The sequence below is a fragment of the Hyaena hyaena genome, unplaced genomic scaffold (assembly GCF_003009895.1).
Source record: "Hyaena hyaena isolate Hyena2069 unplaced genomic scaffold, ASM300989v1 scaffold_58, whole genome shotgun sequence".
In the NCBI taxonomy this organism is placed as follows: Eukaryota; Metazoa; Chordata; class Mammalia; order Carnivora; family Hyaenidae; genus Hyaena; species Hyaena hyaena.
In genome coordinates, this window is record NW_024080689.1 from 3,302,018 (window position 1) to 3,322,558 (window position 20,541).

The window sequence follows — 20,541 nt, forward strand, 5'->3', positions numbered from 1 at the left end:
TTCGGTTTGCATCCTCCTCACAATGACCCTGCGAAAGAGGTACTTTTGTATTCCCATTTCACAAATGAGGAAACGGAGACTCAGCAAAAACGAAGATGCCCAAGGTCAGTCAACTAGAGAAAAAAAAAAAAGAGAGAGGACTCAAGATCCCAACCCAGCTGATCTGGATTGTTTAATTCCAGAACTCACACTATTGACCACTATTACACTGCGGCTCAACTACGGGGCCTATTAATAATAACTGTCATTTATTGGGCTAGAGCACTGTGCTAAGTACTTTACATCAATTCCCTCCCTCCGTCCTCCCAAGCAGCTTGTGAGGCTGGAATTATTGTCTCGAGTGTATACATTGCAAAACTCTAGTTTAAACCCAAGCAGGTCTTTGTCCAAGCCCAGTGACCTGGGACACTGCGGAAGCTCTCTCAGGGTCTGGGACTCTGCTTCTCTGGCGGAAACCCTGCTCTGACCGATGAGATCACAGGCGAAGAGCTAATTAAGCCGGCAGACCTTCCTGTACCTTCCCGGTGCCAAGACAGAGCAGTCCCAGCCCAAGAGGAAAAAAATCAAGTCTGCAACTCTTGGCCCCGCCTCCTGGCTGAAGTCCTGGGAAATGCACTGAGTCACCTAATGGCAGGCTGGGCCCTGCAGAAAATGTTGGCGTCATCTTGCAGGCCACTGCCCCCTCCTACCCAGTCTGGATCTAGCACTGGTGTTTGTCAGGACTCATGCATGGGCCCCATCATAGCGAATGGGCTTTGCCTGGCGAGGCTCTCGGTAATATCAACGCCCTTTACTGATCTCCTTCCTCTGTGCTGTTGACCTTTCTCCCAAGTAGCAGTCAACAACCTTTGCCCCGCTCCATGCTTCCACTATGCCCATCTAGGGAAAATAAAGAAGTAAAGACCGACAGCCTCTAAAGGCGATCGGAAGTTACAAAATCAGCTTTGTGAAAGTAAAAAAAAAAAAAAAAAAAAGAGCCAAGTTGTACCATTCTCTACCTTCGTAAACTATTAAGACTCATGCTGAAGCATGAGTCCCGGTACAAAGGCCCTCTGGGATAGAGCTAAAGGGGTCACTATCACAGTCCCTGAGAGGATGCACAAATACCCCCACCTTCCCTGCCACCAACTCATTCAGACTCGGGAAACAGAGGCCGATTTCCGCTGGGGGTAGTGGGGGTCGACCAGTTGCCTCTGGAGAGGTTTGGACACCAATGTCAACGCTCGCTAATGAGAATGCTGGGCTCCGGCCACGTCACACACAAAAGTGACGCGGTGCGCACAGGCCTGCCTTGGAAACTCTGAGGAGATGGGGTATATGTAACCCTCTGTGAATCAGGTGAGCAGACACCTCAGTATCAAAGGTTTGATTCAGACGAATCTCTCCATATTTTTGTGGCCCTTATTTTCTGTACCCAGGCTGGGCCAGGGACTCCAGTGGCCTGCTGGAAACATCCACCAGATGTCCCACCACTTCCTCCATCTCCTGCCTAACCCCCAAAACACATCCTTCTTTGGCCCCAGCTGAAATGTTCAAAGTGAGTTTCAGGCTTCTGCCAATGACAGCTTCACTTCCCTAGTTACTAAGACACAAAGGCCTCATCAAATCACCCGTAATTATCCCTCTCCCCCGCTTTCATTTTACCCTCGAGGGCACCAAACCCAAAAGACTCTCAAATCCATTTACCCAGTATTTTCTTCCTGGATCTCCCCAGTCCTGAGTCTCCTATTTCCCCGTTTCCTCCCTTCCCACACTTCTCTCCCTTGAATTTCTTCTTGTTCCAGCCCAACAGTCCACACAGCCATCAGAATAATTTCTCTAAAATGGCTCTGTGTACAGAGCACCACTGGCTCCAAAATTTGTTTCAGCGTCCCGTTGACTTTGTGGTCAAGTACAAAGCCTGGCATTCAAGGCCCTCCCAAAGCAACTCCAACCCACTTCTACTGTCTACTTTCTACCGTTCACCTTGACCCTCTACTGTATCCCCCAAACAGCTCCCTGCCTCTCTGGGCCCTTTTTAAAATGTTTATTCACTTTGTGAGAGACAGAGAAGCAGAGGGAGGAGAGAGAATCCCAGTAGGCTCCCCACTGTCAGCACAGAGTCTGACACGGGGCTCGATCCCACGTACGGCGAGACCGTGACCCAAGCCGAAATCAAGAGTTGGCTGCTCAACCGATTGAGCCACCCAGGCTCCCCTCTCTGGGCCTTTTATTGACTCCCATTGCCCTGCACGCTACAGATGCTCCCTAGGCATGGCCAGCCCACCTTCCTCTCTGCCTTTTGAAGTCTCATTCATATACTACCTCCTCCAAGAAGCCTTCCCTGAATACCTGAAGCCTCAAAATGAATGCTCCTTCCTCTAAGTTCAAGAAGAACCTCACATAGTTCACAGGAGACTTACTGAACACAGCTTTTTGGTCATAGATGTGTCTGGGCTCCCCAGAAAAAACCACAGCTCACAGAGCACAGGGACAATAGTGATTGTCCTACTATCCCTCAGCAACAGGCATTTAGCAAACACTCAATTCAATGTGCTTTCATTAAAAGTGAAAGAATGAATCAGTAGTTTGGTGGCTATAACTCCAAACACAAGACCGACAGCACTTTCTGGAAAATGCCCCAAAATCTGAGAAAAAAACACATTATACAAAGATTCGTTAGTATAAAAGGTTGAACTTAGGTGATGTCAGGTTACAAAGGTACTGAACTCTAAGTCATGGGCAATTAGGACTTTTCTGTAGCCCAAATCTTTTCTTTTTAATTTGTTAATGTTTATTTATATTAGAGAGAGAGATAGAAAGAAAGAGAGACAGAGACAGAGTGTGAGCAGGGGAGGGGCAGAGAGAGAGGGAGACACAGAATCCGAAGCAGGCTCCAGGCTCTGAGCCGTCAGCACAGAGCCTGACGCGGGGCTCGAACTCAGGAACAGCGAGATCATGACCTGAGCCGTAGTCAGATGCTTAACTGACTGGGTCCCCCAGGATGCCTCTGTAGCCCAAATCTTAAACCCAGCCTATAGCGCATATAATCCCCAAGGCAACGTCTGTTGCTTTTGTTTGTAATAATAAAGAAAAACCGTAATAATAATAGTTTTTATTTAAAAAGTATTCTCTTGGACCTTGAGGTGAGAAGTAGCTTTCTAGAAGGAAGCAAGTCTCGTTGATCAGCTCTGAGTTTAGTGCTTGCTGTGTTCTAGGCACCGTTCAAAGCTTGGGTACTCAACCACATCACTCTAAAAAGCACCCCCACCTGCATGGAGTTTCTATTCTAACAGGGAAGACAGACAATAAGCAAGTACACAAATTTCCTTCTGTCAGGTTATGACAGGTGCTGTAAAGGAACACACCCAGAGTGGGAGATGAGGTGTGGCAAAGGCTGGTCCCTGAGTGAATATAGGGCTTGATGTCACAGGATTGATTGTCTTCCTCCATAAAACTGTCAAGGCCCTTACGATAAAGGGCTGCTATATAAAACGCAACAGAGATACGGAAATAAAAACGTCATGATATATGCCTTAAATAGAGAAGTTTATCTTACTTTCTATCACAGTCCCTGGCATAAAGTGGGCATTCAATAAATATTGGTTGGGGGGGACACCTGGGTGGTACAGTCCGTTAGTCCAACTCTTGATTTCGGCTCAGGTCATGATCTCACGGTTCGTGAGTTCTAGCCCCGCGTCAGGCTCTGTGCTGACAGCCCAGAGCCCACTTGGGATTCTCCTTCTTCTTCTGGCTCTCTGTTCCTTCCCCATTTGTGCTCTCTCTATATATCTATCTACCTCTATCTCTCAAATAAATTTAATTCTTAAAAAACGTTTTAAATAAATAAAAATTGGTTGGATGCATTACTTGCTAAGGGGTCTACAGAATGCCCAGCCTTCAACCAGATGATAAATTCCCCCTTCTAAAATAAGGAATGGTAGGGGCGCCTGGGTGGCTTAGTCGGTTAAGCGTCCGACTTTCGCTTAGGTCATGATCTCGCGGTTCGTGGGTTCGAGCCCCACGTCGGGCTCTGTGCTGACTGCCAGCTCAGAGCCTGGAGCCTATTTCAGAGTCTGTATCTCCCTCTCTCTCTGACCCTCCCCTGCTCACGCTGTCTCTCTCTCTCTCCTAGAAAAAAATAAAAATATTAAAAAATAAAATAAAATAAGGAATGGTAACCAGCTAATGTCTGAGTCAAAAATGCTGCCTTCTGGTTGGTCCCTGACCCTTGAACCAGACAGCCACGAACAGCCGAGCCCAGGGTAATCCCGTACCACCTTGAAGACAAAAAGAAATTCATTTGTTGCCTTTCTTGCATCCTCAGTAGCTTCTGGAACAAACCGCGCTCGCCAACGACGCAAAGCAACTGGGCCTTCCAAACCTTGGCTCTTCTGTCTGAATCTCTGTCCCCTAAATTCCAAATTCCAGGCGTCTGTAGGTCCACGGAAAGACGGGAATGGGGTATGAGGACTTTGCTGTGGCTTAGGTAACAAACCGCCTTGCTGTTCCTTCCCTTTCCACTATCTCTGTCTGAGAATGCCACCTGCTTCCGCCCGAGGACCACGTGCCCGAAGGGTCCCCCTCCCTGCACCGGCCTCCGGGCTGGCTTGCTGAGAGGTGGCCCCTTGCAGGTGAGAATGAGGACAATTCAGGTTGAAGTTGAAACAGGCCTTCCTGTCACCTGTCTGGTGCCGGGAAGGAAAGGGCCCTCGTCCTTATCCGGGGGGGGGGGTTCGTAAACTGAGGTTGCAAGAGCCTTTGCTGAGCCTTCCCCCAACACGCCACTAATGGAACCTGATGTCGTGCCACGCTCCCATGAATCTCTTGGGCTACCCCAGTTTCCTCCCCAGCAACCTACCTGAAAGGCAGACATCCCCCCGTTCTGGAAAGATCTAGAGCCTTCCGGTTTTCCTGGCTTCAGAGCCTCCACTCCCTGCTCCAAGCTTCTGTCTTCACTGTCAGCCCCGCCTCCCACCCGGCCCCTTGGGTCACTACCCACGCCCCAGAGTGACGGCTGCCTCCGCAGAGAAGGATGGCACCGCGCTCTTAATCGCTAGCTTGGGTGACACCTGGCAACCCCGAGGGCTATTGACATCACACCTACATAAACAGCGTGACTGTCCCCAGACAAAAGCAATATCTGCTCACACACCTTTACAGAGGCAAGGTGGCGCTGGCTTCGCTGGCTCTCAAACCATTCGAATGAAATGACAGGGCTTGAAAGAAATGGAATGCTTCTTACCAACCTGTGCTGACTGCTTCGGGCAATTTCAGCCAAAACCCATTCGCAGGGAAGCCAGTGAGTCAAAGTTACCAGGACTGAACGGCTGTTCAACAAATAGTTACTGAGTGCCTGCTCTGTTCTCGGCTCCAGGAATAGAGCAGATCATGAAACCAGCTTACAGAAAAGAAACAGAAAAGAAACATTAGCATGCCAGGTAGTGATAGATACTAAGAAGAAACAAATAGGCTAGAATTTTTCTTTTTTCTTTCTTTCTTTTTTTTTTTTTTTGGTTTTATTTAATTTTGAAACAGAGACAGAGCACTAGTAGGGGAGGGGCAGAGAGAGAGGGAGACACAGAATCCGAAACAGGCTCCAGGCTCCGAGCTGTCAGCACAGAGCCCAACACGGGGCTCGAACCCACGAACTGTGAGAGCATGACCTGAGCCGAAGTTGGACGCTTAACCCGACTGAGCCACCCAGACACCCCAAGAATTTTTCAGTATTTTACATTTTAATGGTGGCATTTAGGGCAGTACCTGGCAGGCACTTAGCATTTACTGAATGCAGAAATACCTTCCACTGAATGTTTTTTAAGTTCTGCAATATTTTCATTGCTCTCTGCTGCTGAGTACTTCCTCTTTTTTCTTCCTTTTTACCAAAGCACTTTTATCATTTAGATCTCCAGTAAAGAACTCTACCATTAAAAAAAAATGAGTAACAAGACGCAGTTGATAAAATTTTTAAATTCAGGCAGCTGACACACATACCATATTCCACCTTGCTCCTAATCAAAAACATTTCAAGTAGAACAGCAAAGAAAAGATTCCATATTTCATCCAAAAAACATATGAGAGTTTTCTTTTAATGTTTATTTATCTTTGAAAGAGAGAGAGAGAGAGAGGGAGGGAGGGAGAGAGCACACATATATATGAGCAGGGGAGGGGCAGAAAGAGAAGGGGACAGAGGATCCAAAGCGGGCTCTGTGCTGACAGCCCCATGCGGGGCTCGAACTCACAAACTGTGAGATCATGACCTGAGCTGAAGTCAGACGCTTAATGGACTGAACCACCCAGGTTCTTTTCTGTACTTTTTCACCAAAAATGATTAAATGTATATTTTTTATTTTAAAAAAATAAGGCATCCAAATTTAAGGCAAGATAATTTCCTCAAAATTCTTTGCAAAGAATTTCCTAAGTCTGTGGCTTTAGGACCTTTATAAACTCCAGCCTTGAAGCCAAGTCATTCTATCAGATACAAGAGCGAATGAGGACGCACTCGATGAAGTTTCGAAGGCTCCCACTTGTGGGGCACAAATCACAAGAGTTAATTTCTTCTGCTAGGGCTCCCTAATTAGCCCAGTCTGATGGTTTTCCCTCCTGAAAATATATATAAGCTCATTCTGCAGAAATCTAGTTTCCACCCTACAATCATTTCTTCAACACATTTTTTTTTATGTTTTATTTATTTCTAGGAGAGAGAGAGAGAGAGAGAGAGAGAGAGAGAGAGACAGCATAAGCAGGGGAGGGTCAGAGAGAGAGGGAGTCACAGACTGAAACAGGCTCCAGGCTCTGAGCTGGCTCTCAGCACAGAGCCCGACACGGGGCTCGAACCCACAAACCGCGAGATCATGACCTAAGCGAAAGTCAGACGCTTAACCGACTAAGCCACCCAGGCGCTCCTCTTTAACACATTTTTTAATGTTTATTTATTTTTGAGAAAAAGACAGAGCGTGAGTGGGGGAGGGGCCAAGAGAGAGGGAGACACAGAATCTGAAGCAGCTCCAGGCTCTGAGCTGTCAGCACAGAGCCCAACGCAGGGCTGGAACCCACGAACCGTGAGATCATGACCTGAGCCGAAGTCAGATGCTTAACCGATTGAGCCACCCAGGCACCCCAAGAATGAACCACTTTCAAGGGCATCTAAAGTCTGGTGTTTTCGTCTCCTTTGGCCACTAGAACTAATTACCACAAGCTTTCGTGGCTTAACACAACTCGAGTGTATTCTGCTGCCGTTCCCAAGGGCAGGCGCCCAAACTGAGATTTAGAGGGGTGCAATCAACGTGTTGAGAGGGGCTGGCTCCTGCTGGGGGCCCCCCGGGGGGTGGGGCAAGGGTTCTTGCCACTTCCAGCTTCTAGCGACCTCAGGGCTTCTAAGCTCGTGACCACCTCTCTCCAGCAGCTGCCTCTGGCATCCCATTGTCTGACTGGGACACACACACGCACACGCACACGCGCACACACGCACACACACACGCACATGCACACACACGCACGGCTTGCTCTTAGGAGGACTCTTTTGATCACATGTGACCCACCCAAATATTGCAAAATAATCTCCCCTTTTCAAAAGCCTTAACCACGTCTGCAAGGCTCTTTTTGCCATAGAAGGTAACACGCTTACGGGCTCTGGGGGTTAGGATGTGGACATCTTTGGGGCGCTGTTATGCTCGCTGCCACATCCCGTGTTCTGTTACCACATTCGCGATATTTCCCATTTCTGCATATCATCTTTTACCTGAGTCACTTTTCTTTTTTTTTGTTTTTTTGTTTTTTTAAAAAAAGGACTAAAGTCAACTGGGTGGCTCAGTCAGTTAAGCGTCCAACTTCGGCTCAGGTCATGATGTCGTGTTTCATGGGTTCGAGCCCCGTGTCGGGCTCTGTGCTGACAGCTCGGCGGAGTCTGGAGCCTGCTTTGGATTCTGTGTCTCCCTCTCTCTCTGCCCCTCCCCGGCTCGTGCTCTGTCTCTCTGTCTCTCAAAAGTAAACATTAAAACAGTAATAAAAAATAAATAAAACCTCAAGTGTCCGTGTCTGTACCATGTAACATCGCTTTGCAGGCCACCGGTATGACAAAGGCTGTCCTTCGGGGGAGGAAAATAGAACCCAGCCGGCTGGCTCTGCAGAAGAGGGGAAATTGTCCCAGAGCACACAGCAGCAAAGAGTGAAATTTCAGCAGCACCCACAACCTCTCCCCCCCCACCCCATCTCCGGGCTCATTAATCACAACTCGAAGCATGTCAGCGTTTCCTCAATAGCATCCCCACTCTGGTGACTCATATCATCTAGTGCTCGGGTCCCCTTCGGTGACACTCATGGGTCTTTTATATTTAGGAAGCGGAGCCTCCCACTGCTTCCCATGTCGACCGACATTCCTGGCATCCTATTTCTCTGTGTTAAACAGCTGCGTGGGAACTCGGTGCACGTTTGGACAGCACCCAGGCGCTGGGGAAGAACAAGCTGAAATGGGAGGTCAGTGGCCGGCGGAGACTTTGAGCCGCGTCCCCTGGAATCTGACCCAGCTGCAGGCTGGACCTCAGATACCACTTCAGAGAAGTCAGTGCTGCTTTCCATACACACAGCGTGGGATGATATAATCACCCTCCTCTTCCATAACCATCGGCGTGCAATAAAAATAGCTTTCATTCATTGGATACTTGGTATGGGGCGGGCCCTGTGACAGGTACCCGCCAAACATCCATGCACACAACTCTGTGAAGTAGCTCTTAGTCTCCCATGTTACAGATGAGAAAGCCAAGTCTCGGAGGAGTTAAGCAATTTGTCCGAGTTGCACGGCAGGCATGACAAAGCCTGTGTTCACAGAGGCTGGGAAGACACAAGAGAACTTCAGAAATCCACCTGAGATGAGGAAGAAAGGTGGGGAGCCCAGAGAGGGTGAGCAACCTGCCTGAGGACACACAGTTAACAGGACTGAGGAGTCTTCGATGCCCAGACCAGTTCCTTCTTTCCGATTTTCTCTCCTGAGCTACTGTGTGTTCGGACGCCTGCCTGATGGGCTTCTGTGTTCTCTCCACTAACCAACTGACTCCTCCCTGGTGCTTCCGTACGGTCATTTTCCCTCGGGTTGCAAGCTGCAGAGAAATCTAAGGAGAACTGCAGAGTGACCTTCACTCTCTCTTCCTCCGACCCACAGGAAAAAAAAAAAGACAGAAAGTGCTAGAAAATCTCTGTGAGTCTGTATTCCCTGATTTGGAATTAGTCATAATTTAACCAGAAAAGGATTAAACTTTACTTTTCTCCTTCCCCTCCCCACCAAAAAACAGATTGCTAAGCAGATAACACAGTGGGAACGAGGTCAGATGGGCTCATGATCAAAAGGGGAACTTGTTAATGAAAACTTTAACCCAGAAGAACCTAAGTGTCCATCAACAGGGTATGTGCCTGTATCCACACAACGGGGCGGCTGGAAGACTCGGTGAGTTGAGTGCCCAACTCTTGATTTAGGCTCAGGTCATGGTCTCAGCATCGTGGGATCAAGCCCCATATCAGGTTCCATGCTGAGCATGGAGCCTGCTTAGGATTCCCTCTCTCTTCCTCACTACATCTCCTCACCTCAATGCTCTCTCTCTCTCTCAAATAAATAAATATATAAATGAAATCAAATGAAATATATCCACACAATGAAGTACCATGGTACCACTAACAATGTCATAGAACTATGTACAATATGAGAACAAATTATGAGAAGTAAATCAAAAGTATAAATATAAATTAAGATGACTCTGCTTTTATTTTTATAAGCACATGACTCCAGAGAAGGTGATTGATATTTTCTTTTTTGTGTATACCTGTACTTTCCAACTTTTCTACAGCGAATACAGATTACTTTCTCAATCCAAGGAAGGGAAAAATAGCATTCAAAACTGAGAATAACAATGAGATATAACTTTTCGCTAATCAGAGGAGAAAACTTTAAAATAAATGATAATGTGGGAGCCTGGGGGGCTCAGTTAGTTAAGTGTCCAACTTCAGCTCAGGTCTTGATCTCACAGTTCGTGGGTTTGAGCCCCGCGTCGGGCTCTGTGCTGACAGCTCAGAGCCTGGAGCCTGCTTCGGATTCTGTGTCTCCCTCTCTCTCTGCCCCTCCCCCACGCATGCTCGCTTGCTCTCTCAAAAATAAAATAAACATTTTAAAATGTTAAAAATAATAATAAAATGAATGATAATACTCAGTGCTGTTAAAAGTATGAGAAAGCCAGGGCACCTGAGTGGCTCAGTTGAGTGGCTCTTGATGTCAGCTCAGGTCACGATCCCAAGTTTTGTGAGATAAATCCCCACATGGGGCTCCATCTGACCTTGTTCCCACTGTGTTATCTGCTTAGCAATCTGTTTTTTGGTGGCAGGGGAGGGGGGGAAGTAGAAAGGTAAAGTTTAATCCTTTTCTGGTTAAATTATGACTAATTCCAAATCAGGGAATACAGACTCACGGAAATTTTCTAGCACTTTCTTTCTTTCTTTCTTTCTTTTTTGCTTAAGATTCTCTCTCTCCCTCTCTCTCTCTCTTCCTCTTCCCTCTCTCTCTCTCTCCCTCTCTCTCTCCCTCTTCCCCTCACCCCCACTCATGCGTGCTGTGTCTCAAATTAAAAAAAAAGTACGGGAAAGCCAAAGCTTTTGTATAACGCTGGTCAGAGTGCAAATGTTGTAACTAATCATAGTTACCATGATGGATTGAATACTTGTATCTTTACTTCCTCTTGAAACACAACAACAAAGGCAAGCCAAGAATCCTAAAGGACGGAAATCCACCAGACCAGTGTACAGGAGAGAGGACAATGGTGGACCCAAGATGTTACCGGAATCTTGGGAAATGGAAGGTATACTGGTGAGGGGTAGGTGAGGGAGTAGATCCGAGAAGGCTGGAAACTGCATGCCAACCGACAGGCTCAGGAATCGGAGGTACCAGCTATGTCACAGGGCGCGTTGGGGTGGGGCTAAAAACAAGAAGATCTGCTGAAAGTACGGTGTGTTTACAAAGCACTCAGAGGCTGACTTCACAGCCCACGCAATTGATAAGCCAGAGTATTTATGGCTCCCACCCCAGCAGGAAGGGGACATTTATTCTCTGGAGAAACTACCCCAGGGAAGCTCCAGATCAGGGGACACTGAGTACCCAGAAGGCAAGGCTAAGTCACCATACCACAAAGAGAAGGGGGATAGAGGGAGAGCAGAGCCTTCAAAGGCTGCATATTGAATGATGAGATCCCAGGTTCCTTCCCCGGACAGCGTGCCCCCCACCCAATGCTCTCCTCCTCCAGACAGGAGATCAGAGACTTTCTCTCAACAGACCTAACTGGGTCCAGAAAGGTCTCCCAACCAAATGGCCTGAGCCGCCCACTGGATTGCCTCAGGGAGAAGCCCAACAACAAACAGGACCCCTCACCCGAGCCCTCCCCACACACATGAGCCCTCCCCCCTCACCTGAGCCCTCCCCGCCACACCCACACGGAGCCTCCAATCAGCTTCTAGTTCCTCGATCATGAAGATGAACATTTAGCAAGGAACTGCCAAACATTTGAAAAAGCCTCCAATGTAAAAGATAGAACAAAAGCACACAAAAGAAATTTAGGAGTAGTAGATACAATGAAACAGCAGTAATTTGGAAAAAGAATAACTTTAATGTTTATTTTTGAGAGTCACACGGCGAGCAGGGGAGGGGCAGAGACAGAGAGGGAGACACAGAATCCAAAGCAGGCTCCAGGCTCTGAGCTGTCAGCACAGAGCTTGATGTGGGGCTCGAACCCACCAACCATGAGATATGACCTGAGCCGAAGCTGGATACTTAACTGACGGAGACACCCAGGCGCTCCAAAAAAGAAAAACTTTAATATCTTCAGAGAAATAAAGATATCATTACATCCATAAAACAAGAACATGATGCTACAAAAAAGGAGCAAGACAAGAACCTTTTTGTCTTTAAATGGGGGTTAAAATTAAAATATGTAGTTTAAAAACAGATGGAAATAGAGATTATCTGATGTGTCTGTTCCTAGTAAGAAAAATGTAAAAACCCTGTCGGAGGAGAATCAGTGATATATATGTGAAAACTAAGAAAACAAAAAACCAAAGTAACCATCAACTCCAGGGGGAAAAACTAAGACAAAAGGAAGAAAATAGTAATAATAAACTAGATAGCTCAGAAAACAATACTTACATAATTTTGGCATAACATACTTCTATCATATAAACATGAACACTGATTTAACCAAAATTTGTGATATAACCATATCAGGAAGATGTGGGAGCATTAATATAGACAGGGTGTTGTATCCTTACCTTTCATAAGATGCAAACAAATAATGACTACAATAGAAAAGAGAATAGCCATACAACCACTTTAGAAATAACTAAAATAGGGGCGCCTGGGTGGCTTAGTTGGTTAAGCGTCCAACTTTCGCTTAGGTCATGATCTCGCGGTCCGTGGGTTCGAGCCCCGCGTCAGGCTTTGTGCTGACTGCCAGCTCAGAGCATGGAACCTATTTCAGAGTCTGTGTCTCCCTCTCTCTCTGACCCTCCCCTGATCGCTCTGTCTCTCTCTCTCTCTCTCTCTCCTAGAAATAAATAAAAATATTTTTTAAAAAATCTGCTACAAACAACTAAAATAATTGAAAGTGTTTATGTCTGCTAGGAAGAACTTGGAAGTGGGAAGATGAGTCTGGGAAATGCTATTTTTTATTGTGCTGCTTTAATAAAAAAAATTTTAAATAAAAGTATGACATTAGAGGATTTTGGATGAATGAATTAAGACTGCAAATAGATGCATAAACTTACACCCAGCAGTCAGCTTGTCAGGATTTATACTAAGGAAATAATAGGGCTAGTATGCAAAGATGTACGTTCAATGATGGTTACTGGAGCATTGTTTATTATATAGCAAAAATAGGAAATAGCCTAAACATCCATTGATTTAATAAATTCTGGTATGTCCACACACTGGAATACTACACAACTGTTGAGAAAGACAAGATAGGGGGGCACCTGGGTGGCTCAGCCGGTTAAGCGTTTGACTCCTGATTTTGGCTCAGGTCATGATCTCACAGTTCGTGGGTTCAAGCCCTGTGTTGGGCTCTGTGCTGACAGCTCAGAGCCTGGAGCCTGCTTAGGGTTCTGTGTCTCCCTCTCTTTCTGCCCCTCCCCCACTCATATTCTGTTTCTCTCTCAAGAATAAACATTAAAAATTTTTTATTTTTTTTTTTTAGTCTAGAAATCTATATGCCAAAATGGCCATAGTCATCTTTGGGGATGGAATCATGCAAAAAACTTTCACTTTCTCTGTATAGTTGGGGTTTATAGCATCTATCGTGCCAGGAAAAAAAAAAAAAAGATCTAATTCCATTTAGAAAATGAAATAAAAGTAAGGGCATCGGGGTGGCTCATTCGGTAAAGTGTCCGACTCATGATTTCAGCTCAGGTCATGGTCTCATGATTCGTGGGTTCGAACCCCGTGTTGGGCTCTATGCTGACAGCCTAGAGCCTGCTTGGGATTCTTTCTCTCTCTTTTCTTTCTCTCTCTCTCTCTCTCTCTGACCCTCCCCCGCTTGCACTCTCTCTCAAAATAAATAAATAAACTTTAAAAATTAAAAGAAAGAAAATGAACTGGTTCAGAAGCCACCCGGGGAAGCCCAGGAAACAGAAAACCAGCTCGAGGGATCTGAGGCAGACGTGGACAGGCAGTGCGGTGTCGGGAAGCCACCAAAGCAAGCCTCTGGTGTCACGGCCAGACACAGCCAGCTCCACACGCCGACCTCAGCCTTTGACAGCCCCCCCCCAACCATGGCCGATGAGGATCCCCAGCACCAGGAGCCCTGCACCCTGGCGTCTCTCCAGGCCCCCCTCACCTGGCCCAGACCTTCTCCAATCACACGCTCCCAAGCCACCTCAGGCACCCCTCTTCCCAGGAGCAGGACAGTACCTGGTCCCCGTCCCCAGGCTCACCGATCAGACCAAGAGCAGCACCCTGGGGCTGGGGGGTGGGGGGAGGGCCAGGCTGGACCTGCTGAGACAGAGCGGAAGTCAACAGGAAGCGTGAGAATCACCCTTTGACAAAGGCGCGCAGGCACAGGAAGTGGGTTGGGGGGTGAAAGGCCAGGGGGCTGTCATCTGGAAGTGAGGCAACCTTGCCAGCTTCCCTCGGCTCTGAGGAAGGAAGAGAGATGAAGCCTTACCTCCCCGGCCACCCTTCACGGCTCCCCATCTGCACCACACGCATCCAGGACCCCCATCCCTGTATTTGGACAGGAAGGGCAGGGGAAAGGCTGTTCCTCGCTAAGCACGCGAGGCACACAGAACACGTGAGATGGTGAAGTCAGAGAGCCACCTGCCACCGCTGGTAGCCGCCGGGCCTGCACTAGCTGCTTGGGGGCCCGAGTCTTACTTTCCCCATCTATGAAATGGACGCGATTCCCATGCTGGCCTCACAGTGCGTTTCAATGTGCAGCGGGCTTCATGTATGTCCCAAGGAGTCCTTTCAGTGGTTGCTGGTGACCTCCCTCCCCTCTGCTCCTCCAGACCTGTCCCCACACCCCCTCTTTATCAGATCAGACCATCCCTGGTCGGGAGACTCACCCTGATCGGCGCCTGCCTGTGTCGCGGGTCATTTAGCCGCACCCTATGGGAGAAGCACCATTTTTTAAAATTAAATGCTTATTTATTTTGAGAGAGAGAGAGCAGGGGAGGGGCAGAGAGAGAGAGGGAGGGAGGTAGAGAATCCCAAATGGGCTCAGGGCTGTCGGCTCAGTCTCATGAACCATGAGATCATGACCTGAGCCAAAATGAAGAGTCGGATGCGCAACTGAACGAGCCACCCAGGTGCCCCTTGGCCTCATTTTTAAGGACCGTTACAGAGTTCCTGCACTGACCATTCCTTTCCCGGGGTGCTGTGTTAATCCCCCGGGGTCACCCAGTGGGGCTGGGGGCTGTGCATCTGTCTCTGCAGACCCAGGAACATTCAGCAGAGCACTAGAAGTTAGTCCATAAATGTTCGTGAATCTTCCAGATTCTACAGAAACACCACCCTATTTAAAGAGTGCAGGCAAACTCAGGAGCCTGGGCTGAGGACCCCGCGGCAGTGGGCATGAGGCTGTGGAGGAGCCCTGCTTGAGGGCAGGACCCGGGTGAGCCTTGGCTCCTCTTAGGGCCTCTTTCACAGACCCCCAGAGCCCCTAAAGACATGAAATAGGGCAAGAAGCCAAAGCTCGATGTTCCAGGAAGTCCAGCTCCTACCCACCCTATCCATTTCCAGAAGGTTCTCTGCTTGGCCTACGGCATGCTCAGATCCCCTCAAAAGCAATCCTTAGACTTGCCACCTGATTAGGAGATCTGCCCGCCCCCAGCCCTCTGTCCTCACAGCCCTAACCTCCTTCTTTTCAGACAACGACAACTTCTTCAAGTTTACTCCCTCCAATGTACCACTCTCAGGGTGCCCACCTAGCTTTTTATTTATTTTTTTAATGTTTATTTATTTTTGAGAGAGAAAGAGAGACCGAGCAGGAGCAGGGGAGGGGCAGAGAGAGAGAGGGAGACACAGAATCTGAAGCAGGCTCCAGGCACCGAGCTGTCAGCACAGAGCCCGACGCAGGGCTCGAACTCACAAACTGTGAGATCATGACCTGAGCCGAAGTCGGACGCTCAACCAACGGAGCCCCCCAGGCGCCCCTAGCTTTTTGTTTTAGTGTGCCTCGAGCCTTATCGAGGCTAATTATCCAGCAGGCACTGTACTAAGTATTCTACATAGGATACCCTGATTTAACCTTCAAATCACTCTCTAAGGCAGAGGCTGTTACTCTTCCCATTTTTTTTAAGTTGCTAGTTTTAAATAATCTGTACACCCAACATGAGGCTTGAACTTAGAACCCTGAGATCAAGAGTGGCATGCTCTTCCGGCTGAGCCAGCGAGGCGCCCCGCCTCCCATTGTACAGATGAGGAAACTGAGACCCGAAGAGGCCACACAGCTTGCCTAAGGTCCCACAGTAAGTGGACTCACACTCACACTTGCGTTGCAGACATTTCAGTGAGATTTTACTCTAGGAAGCTGTAAACACTGAGGACAGAGCCACGGTTTGCTCCCCTCCCACATCCCATGTTGCACAGAAATGGGACCTTGCAGGCAGTGCGTTCCAAACGTGAACACTACTGAGCATGAGGCATCACCAAGGAGCTGGTTAGAAATGCAGGCCCTCAGGCCCCAGCCCAGCACCTACTGAATCAAAACTCATGGGGCGCCTGGCTGGCTCAGTCAGTAGAGTGTGCAACTTTCTTCAGGATGTAAGTTTGAGCCCCACTATGGGTGTAGAGATTACTTAAAAATAAAATCTTAGGGCACCTGGGTGGCTCAGTCGGTTGGGCATCCGACTTTGACTCAGGTCATGATCTCATGGTTCATGGGTTCAAGCCCCGCGTCGGGCTTTGTGATGACAGCTCAGAGCCTGGAGCCTGTTTCAGATTCTCTGTCTCCCTCTCTCTCTGCCCCTCCCCTACTCGCACCCTGTCTCTCTCTAAAATAAACATTTAAAAATGTTTAATAAAAAATTAAAGTAAAATAAACTCTTACGGGCGCCTGGGTGGCTCAGTCCATTGAGCGTCCGACTTTGGCTCAGGTCATGATCTCGCCGTTTGTGAGCTCGAGCCCTGCGTCAGGCTCTGTGCTGACAGCTCAGAGCCTGGAGCCTGCTTCAGATTCTGTGTCTCCCTCTCTCTCTGCCTCTTCCCCACTGCCTTTCTGTCTCTCTCGCTCTCAAAAATAAAGAAACATTTAAAATTTTTTTCAAAATATAGAATCTTAAATAAAAAAACAACTTGAATTTTCACAAAGGCCCAGTTAGTTGGTTTGCTCATCGAAGTTTTTGACCCACAGTGATCTAAATTGAATTGAATAGATGGTACTATACAGACATAGAGAAAGCAAACATATAGGGGAAAAAAAACCTTAAGGGCTCTTGATCTTGGGAGCGTCACCTCTGGAGGAAGCACAGAGCCAGCAGTTAGGGCTCAAGGCTTCCGCCTGCCTGTTTCCACTTCCGAGGTGCTCAAGCAAGATCTTGGCTCTCCAAGGCTAGATGGTAACGGCACGTCTTTAGGGCGTCACCTGCCGGTCGTGTTTAGGTATGCATCAAGGTTTCTGCCCCAGGCATCCCCCTCCCCACCCACCATTCCTGTTACTGGTTCAGATAACTCCTTCCTCTATGAACGAGAATGCAGATCACATGTTTGAGTAGCCCCTTGACCTTCTCAATTCAGTTCAGCTCAATAGGCATCTGTTTGATGGGAACAAAGCAGATGACTTCGACCAACCATTCCTGATCTACCATTAAAGCAAAGGGTCAAACCAGGCGCTTAGTGTTCCAACCAAGGCATAAAGATTTAAAACTGACCCCTATGAGGGGAGTCTGGGGGGCTCAGTCGGTTGGGCCTCCAACTTCAGCACAGGTCATGATCTCATGGTTCATGAGTTCGAGCACCACGTTGGGCTCTGTGCTGACAGCTCAGAGCCTGGAGCCTGCTTCGGATTCTCTGTCTCCCTCTCTGCCCCTTCCCTACTCATGCTCTGTCTCTCTCGCTATCTCTCTCAAAAAAATAAAAATTAAAGAAAAAAACTGATCCCTACCAGAAAGTATTTGCAACATTCACATGGACATGTGTCTATTTACCTATACTTAATCCATCTAAAACAAATTAGAAAAGGAAAGCATCCATCTAGAAAACCAGAAAAAGGTATAGATAAGTTCAGAGCAGGAGAAATACAAATAGGCAGGGGGCATTTTTAAGAAATGACTCTGTTTGTTCATAGCAGCACTCTCAACAATAGCTAAAACATGGAAAGAGCCTAAGTGTCCATCAACTGATGAATGGATCAGGAAGATGTGGTTTATCTATACCATGGAATACTACATGGCAATGAGAAAAAATGAAATCAGGCCATGTGTAGCAACATGGATGGACCTTGAGGGTGTTATGCTGAGCGAAATAAGTCAGGCAGAGAAGGACAAATACCATATTTCTGCACGTATAGGAGGATTAGGAGGAACTTGACGGAGGAACAAGGGGGAGAAGAAGGGGGGAAATGGTGGGGGAAAGGGAGAGAGGCAAACCATGAGAGACTCTTGAATGCTGACAAAAACTGAGGACTGATGGATGTGGGGGGGAGGGGGGATGGGCATGGAGGAGGGCACTTGTGGGGATGAGCACTGAGTGTTATGTGGAAACTAATTTGACAATAAACTATTTGTAAAAAAAAAAGAAAAAGAAAAAAGAAATGACTCTGCTTTCTTCTATTCTTTTAAATTTGATTTTTAAAATTATTCTATTTTCTTCATTAGCTTCATAATTATACATTCTTTTACTATTCCTTTAATGGTTATCAAGAAATTACATGGGGGCACCTGGGTGGCTTAGTCGGTTGAGCGTCCACTTTGGCTCAGGTCATGATCTTGCAGTTTGTGAGTTCAAGCCTTGCATTGGGCTCTATGATGACAGCTCACAGCCTGGAGCCTGTTTCAGATTCTGTATCTCTCTCTCTCTCTCTCTCTCTCTCTCTCTCTCTCTGCCCCTCCCCCACCTGTGCTCTGTCTCTCCATCTTAAGAATAAATAAACATTTAAAAAAATTTCTATATTGGCAGCTATTTCTTTCAGGTTTTTTTTTTAATTTTTAATGTTTTATTTATTTTTGAGAGAGATAGAGACAGCCTGAGCAGGGAAGGGTCAGAGAGAGAGTGAGACACAGAATCTGAAACAGGTTCCAGGTTCTGAGCTAGCTATCAGCACAGAGCCCGATGCAGGGCTCGAACCCACGAACCATAAGATCATGACCTGAGCCAAAGTCTGATGCTTAACCGACTGAGTCACTCAGGCACCCCTCTTTCAGTTGTTTAAAGATTATACCATGTAGCCTTGACATCCCCTGTCTCTTGGATACCAACATTTATCTTGAAAATGAGCTGTCAGTATAATCATTGCTCCTCTACCAGTAATGTGTCTTTTTTCTCTCAGCCAGTTTTTTCAAATTCTCTTTTCTTCAGTTTCCAGGAGTTTTCCTACCATGTGCCTATGTGGGGATGTTTTGGTATTTATTTTGCTTGAGATATGTTTTTTCTTGACTCTGTGGTTTAATGTCTTTCAGTAATATTGTAAAAGTTGTAATCAGTAACTCTTGAACTATTGCTTCTGAACCAGTCACTCACTGTCCTTTGCTTGAATGACTCCAGGGAAATGTATTTAGACCTTTACACCATATTTCATTCTTCCCTATTTTCCATTCTTTTTCCCTATTCCGTGCTTCAGATGATATATTTTCTACTGGCCTATCTTTCAATATACTAATCCTCTCTTCTGTTGTATCTAATCTGTTGTTAAACGCATCTAGAGTTTTTTATTTCAGTAATCATATTTTTAAGTTTCAGAATTTCCACTTGGTTCTTTTTAAAACACTGTTTCTAGGGGGACGGGGAAAGTGGGTAAAGGGGAGTAGGAGGTCCAGCCTTCCAGTTATGAGGTGAATAAGTCACGGGGATAAAAGCACAAAATAGGGAATATAGACGATGATATTGTACTAGCATCATATGGTGAGAGGTAGCAGCTACACTTGCACTGAGCACAGCATAACATATAGAAAAGTTGAGTCCCTAAGTTGTACACCTGAAATTAAGGTAGCTTTGGGTGTCAACTATACTCAAATTAAAAACTTTTTCAGCTGTCTCTAGTTATTCTTCTATGTGCTTGAATACAGTAGAGTCCATTACAATGCTAGTAATATCTTTTTCTCCTTTGGGTCTGCTTCTATCATCTGCTTTTCCTCTTGGTTTTTGTTTCTTTTTTTTTTTTAATGTTTTATTTATTTCTAGGAGAGAGAGAGAGAGAGAGACAGCGTGAGCAGGGGAGGGTCAGAGAGAGAAGGAGTCACAGACTGAAACAGGCTCCAGGCTCTGAGCTGGCAGTCAGCACAGAGCCTGACGCGGGGCTCGAACCCACAAACTGCGAGATCATGACCTAAGCGAAAGTCGGACGCTTAACCGACTAAGCCACCCAGGCGCCCCAACTTGGTTTTTGTTTCTATAGGTCTTGTCTCCTAGCTTATCTGTTAATTTTTTTTTTTTTTAAGTAGGCTTCATACCCGGCACGGAGCCCAAAGCAAGGCTTGAACTCATAACCTGAGCTGAAATCAAGAGGCAGGTGCTTAACCAACTGAGTCCAGCCAGGTATACACACACACGCGCGCACACACACACACACATACACACACACACACACACCATTAATTTTTGTTATATGCTGAATGCTGAGTAGAATGAAACATTGTAGAGGCTCCAAAGGATGTTATTTTTCCAGAAGATATATAAATTCTGGTCTATGCTCTTTCAGGCAGTTAGAGTAGGGTCAAGTCATATGATCCAATCAGGACTGAGGCTACCAGGCTTTGTATGGGCTGGCCTCTGTCTGCATTGTCCTTACTCTGGGTCATAGCCCTGTGGGAGTCTCAGCTGACACCCTAAAGGACTCACCAGATTCTCCTTTCTTGCCAGACCCTGAACTCCAATTTTAGGCCACC

At 46.9% G+C, this 20,541-nt stretch overlaps 1 protein-coding gene across 2 annotated transcripts in view; it reads right to left on the bottom strand.

Moving 5' to 3' along the window:
* The window catches only part of NDEL1 (nudE neurodevelopment protein 1 like 1), a 45,159-nt gene extending 31,188 nt beyond the window's left edge, over window positions 1–13,971 (bottom strand). The window contains exons 1-3 of one of the 2 annotated variants that reach the window (XM_039231480.1): window positions 13,913–13,965; window positions 10,797–10,934; window positions 5,229–5,380 (exon numbers count right to left, since the gene is read on the bottom strand). The gene's annotated coding sequence lies outside the window, so the exon portion shown is untranslated. Of the gene's footprint in view, window positions 1–5,228; window positions 5,381–10,796; window positions 10,935–13,912 lie in introns of both variants that reach the window. The other variant, XM_039231479.1, reaches the window with a different exon arrangement.
* Window positions 13,972–20,541: the final 6,570 nt, after the last annotated feature.